The 5144-nt window shown below is 40.9% G+C and overlaps 1 long non-coding RNA gene across 1 annotated transcript; it reads left to right on the forward strand.

Moving 5' to 3' along the window:
* The first annotated feature begins 881 nt into the window (after window positions 1-881).
* On the forward strand, window positions 882-4585 carry LOC130578386 (uncharacterized). The gene is made up of 3 exons (XR_008965873.1): window positions 882-1043; window positions 2633-2804; window positions 4485-4585. It is a non-coding gene; the product is annotated as an uncharacterized LOC130578386 (long non-coding RNA).
* Window positions 4586-5144: the final 559 nt, after the last annotated feature.

Raw genomic sequence — 5144 nt, forward strand, 5'->3', positions numbered from 1 at the left:
ATGGTCATATTTCCTTGTTGTTATTTTTCTGCTTAAAAATCAAAGAGGAGAAACTTAGGCAGCCAAGTCACATAACAAGAGTAATGAACATTGATAGCGTGAATGGATGGTTTGTGAGCAGCCCATAGCTTGAATGTTACTCACTCAGATTATTCAGAAAATACCARTGAATAACAAATACTCCTAGAAAATAAGGGGCAATTTAGTGAATGATCCCATCTGCATTTCTCAGAGCTAGTTATTCAAAGGTGGTGGTGGTGGCAGTGTTAGTGGCGAGTTTGAAGGTTGGAGTCACTGCAATAAAATCCCATTCCAAACACACTGAAGGCAACAAGGGTAAACTACATGGGAGTGCAGATGAGACCCAAAGGTCTCACTTCTGTTAGTTATGTGTAACAGTGGCACTGCTGTTAGTTACTCACCTCAGAGTAACCACCTGATCTCTWACTCAACACTCAGGAGTCCTTTATATAAATCTATAAGCAGCAGAGATCCTGATGAAGGTTTTCTACAAGAACAGGACAATAATGAGGGTGTATGTTCATGAGGATGTGTACCTCAGTGAAGGAAATAAATAATAGAAAARCTAACTTAAGTAAGATGCAGAAGCAAAATCTTTGGCTCAGACTAATGGTAGAGTCTATYCAACTTCACAAGGGAGTGAGATGCAGGGATCAGAAATAACTGCAAGCTTGTGAGCTCTGCAYCCAGGAGCAACATAACCACATCAGAGTGACAGAATGCTTCAGTTAATTAACTCAGTTAGATGGCACTGACATGTTGATATTAGGCTAGATATGCCTCTAACTGCTTCTAACTGGGCCTTAGGTGTTACGCCCCAAAATATAATCTAGAAGAAAATGTGAAGCCACGAGGACTCAGGTGCCTGGAGATGGGAATGAGAGAGCTGCAGTCTGCCAAGGAGGGGATAAGGCTGTCCCCAGGCAGGGGCAGTGGTGCAGGTGGCACAKCAGAGCCCTGGCCTCAGGTCCCCAGGCAATGAAGGCACCAGCAAGGGCTACTAGATTCAGTTCCAGTAAAAGGTAGGATTTGAAACTTATGTTGTGCAAGATTTTTTTTTTTTAATATCTAGTAGTAGATCGTTTTCTGCTAAGCAGCTTCTCTGAATAGCTAATTTTATGAATTAATTATCTCCTGGGTTTTGACATGTAATATACATCTTTCATGGAGTTCCAGCTTCCTTCCAAAGACAAAGAGCTGACTTGCAAATATATTTGTCCTGTTTTATATTAGCTCTTTTTAAATATCTAAGGGACAAATTATCCTTAGTAACCTAAGTAGATTTTTGAGATTTTTGACTGAAAAAACATGACAAAGATCTACATATAAAAGAAGACTAAATATGGACAGACACAACATTGAGTGAGGAAAATCCTCACCTAGAGCCCCCGTGTATCACTCCTGTGGCTCACACCCAGGGATCTCTCTTATTTCTCTCTGACTGCTTCCCAGCACAGCYGAGTGTTCTTTTAGAGAGGAAATGTGCTCTGCACATGACAGCGTTCAGCTTTGCTCASAATCTAATAAGCAATGTGTTCATATGAAGCCATGTCTGTCACGTTGTCATGTCAGTCCTACAAAGTGATACAGCAGAGCTTTCTCACTTCATAGGAATCAATCTCTTTGTACAACCAGAGGCAACCCAAATCCATTTAAAAAGAAATCAGTATGTGCAGTCTCACGTTGAARGAGTAGCTTGTAACAAACGCTGTTCAGGGTTGTCTTGTAGTTTGTCATTCYGGGATCTTGCTGAAACACCTGAACAGCACCCATGTGGCAAATTGTCCCTGTGGTGGCCAAGGAGGTAATGTATATTATTATGGATACATTTTCTAGTCAACATAGTTAGTATTAGTGAAGCATTTTATATTGTACGCTCTATTTTTTATTCCAAACAGTGCACCAAATATTTTGATCATTGCTTTTCATTAAAATAATGTCTTTAGCTCCTCTCCCTATCTTACTATCAGCTTTCACTAAGCATGTAAGAYAGATTAGTGGAAGTAGGATCCCATGTGGTTCTGAGATTAGATAAAGAAATGATGAAGSGTCTTAAACAGAATGAAGAAATAACCCAGGTGCTCTAGAAAAGCAATAATAAAATACTCAGAAAATGAATGAACTCTCATTTTTTGTGCTCACAGTGTTTATGAAAAAGCATAAAATACTTGGATGTTCACAAATAAATTCTAAATTTTATTACTATTTATTTTAAACTGTGATTCCCAGCATGGTCATTTTAAGATTATCTTGTTTGCAAAGAAAATTCTTTTGAACACTCTCATAGAAATACCCATTTATTTGTCACATGAATTTTATCTGTGTCTCACTCTTTTTCCTAATATACCATAGCTACCTCATTGAAAGTGGAGTTGAGCTTTTTCTTTACAACCTCCTTGCTCCTATAAAAGTCACAGTGATGTCAAAGTGTTAAATTCGTGACAACCCCCTCAGCTCCAAGTTTAGCAATAAATCACAGAAATCACCAATATAAGAATGCTTCCATAAGATGGGGAGAAAAAAACAATGTAGAAGGCGTGAATGGCTCTTCTGACTGTAGCAGTTTCCTGGGGGATGATCTCTGTCTCTGGTCCCTCTGGTGATCTTGCAGGCCTTCAGCAGGACCAATCCTCATGGACTGCCACTGCCCTTCCTGTCAGAGAGGATGCAGACCTGACCTCCCACCTCAGCATCCTGAGTAGCTCCTCCACCTCACTCCTTTTGTCATTTATGGGATCTGTCCCATCAGCTTCCCTAACCATGCCTCCCTCCTGCATTGAATGGTAAGCTYGATGAGCAATCTGATGAGGTTTCATCACAAAAACTGTCAAAAAATTGAGGGCTGCTTCTCAACTTCAGTTTCTCCTAAAAAACTATGACATTTGTGAGACAGGAGCCAGATGAAGTAAGAGTTGGATATTACTTCGTTGCCCACAAATTTATTAGTGACAAAAGCACTTGGCTTTGCCCCAGCCTGCCTTGCTGCACAGCCTGCAGATATTCTTTTGGCTGTGAATGGCTTCAAAGCCAGATGATCCAACCTCTTACATTGCTTTCTGCTGTGAGTGACCTTCTGGTTGGAAGATCAGTGCTCTCTGCATGCACACTGTGATACAGGGTACAGCAGAGGCAGCACTGACAGTCCCCAGCATAGCCTGCTGGCACTGTCAGTTCCTCTTACTCAGGAATCCTTACAGGATTATTTAACTGATGCCAGGTAGGTGGAATGAATAACMTGAAATTCTTCCTGGAAGAACCCAGAAGTCTTCTGCTGAAGGCAGCTGGTATTTGTTARGTAGATTTTACCTGGTCAGAGTGTGCCCATTAGAAAGGTGTGTGGGAGGAGGTCTGGGAGAGCTTGGTACCAAGGACAAGTCTGCCTGCTCGTGCCTGGTGTCTACACAYGTAGCTGTACTTCCTACAAGACACCCAAGATGCTGAACACAATCTCCACCAGCTGCATGCTGAGAATGCTGAGCAGCTCTATGAAATCCTGACACATTCATTCCCAAGTACCCCTAAGAAGAGGCAGAGCAGCCTTTGTTCCAGAAGTGGAAAGGCTGGTGCCAATTTTGAGATATTGGAAAAATATTTATGTGTTTCATTTCACTTGAAATTAGTATCAGTCAGGCACCCAAATATTGTCGAAACAGAGAATCTTGTGGTTTTCCCATCACTGCTGTAACAGTGGGTAATGGAGTAGAGAATTAAAATAATGTATTTTAACTTCTGTGCTGCTTCATTAGCTACTGGACCATTCTCCCACTGTGTGTAATAATAAGGTCTTACCAAGGTTACCCTCATCCTACCAGCACCTTTCTGCCTTGTTTCTGCATTCCTCTCCCCTCTTTTCATGGGAATGCTGTAGCGTGCTGGTGGTGACAAGGAGTGATCTGTGCCTTCTCATTTCTTGCATGGTATTTTATCCCTGAGTTTAGGCCAGAGACCTAAGGTCTAAATGTGCATATGCAGAYCACAGGGGCTCAAGACAAAACCACCTCTAAAAGAAATCTTTCCTATTGACAGAAATAACAGACTTCTTTTCTAATAGTACTTTTTTCCCCTCTTAACTTCTGTTTTCCTGGAAGGAGGAGGGGATCTAAGCTTTGCTTCAARTTAAAATAAGGATAAGACATAACCTATGCATCTCTAAGCATCTGTTCTTCTGCGTGTATTTATATAAAGCTCATTTCTGAGTTAGGGCAGTTACTATGGTGTATGTTCCCATGCTGCCTTTTTTCATCTTGTCTCTAGAACTCKGGGGGGGAAAAGTTAATTTCCTATAAATGCTTCCTTTTGCACATCTGCTCCCATGTGAAAGGGCCTTTCTGAGGACTCTGTATGGCTCCTGAGGAGTTCAACAACAATAGGAATACATTTTTAGTTTGTATAGCCAGGATGTGGATCCATTATTTAGAAAGTATTTCAATTGTCTGATGTCATTCAAATTTTCTCTTATTCAGTGCTGACTACCCAGCTCTCTGCGGTGGGAGAAAGAAAACAACCCTTCTTCCAGGGGTAATCACACTGCAATCAAACTGTGCAATATGATTAGGTCTGCCTGAGTCCTCGGTGCATTCTCAGTGCATTGAAACATCAATCCCACAGGACCCGTCCATTGTGCACCGCTCCTCTCAGAACCAGAGGCTGATAGAAGTCATAGCCTAAAGAAGCTTCAGAATCTGAAAAACAAACACACTAGCAGGGGAATGAAACGGAAAGCCAGAGCAAAGGAAAACAGCATGAAAGAAAAAGATATAATTGGGAAGGGGGGAAAACAGTCCAAGGGAAAAATACATCCCAAGTAAACAGAAACAGTGTTAAAAAAACCCAAAAAACAACAACAAAAAAAATCCTCAAGAAAATAAAGCTTGCTATGAAAAGAAAGGAAGGGCATAGAAAGAAAAGCTCTACTTTGTCTCCAAAAACAAACTGAGAAAGAACAAGGCAACTTGAGAATGCACAACAATACAGAGAAAATTTAAGGGAAAAAATTTTGGGGAACATAAAGCACCACTCTTATGTGAAATCCGGAATAGTCTGCAAAGGTGAAAATGTCTTCATTCTTGATATCTTGYAGGATTTACAGCCAATAGTAAGGGTTCCCTTTAAAATGCTCAGTT

The sequence above is a fragment of the Malurus melanocephalus genome, unplaced genomic scaffold, assembly GCF_030028575.1.
Source record: "Malurus melanocephalus ecotype Western Australia unplaced genomic scaffold, MMel_1.1 scaffold_225, whole genome shotgun sequence".
Classification (NCBI taxonomy): domain Eukaryota; kingdom Metazoa; phylum Chordata; class Aves; order Passeriformes; family Maluridae; genus Malurus; species Malurus melanocephalus.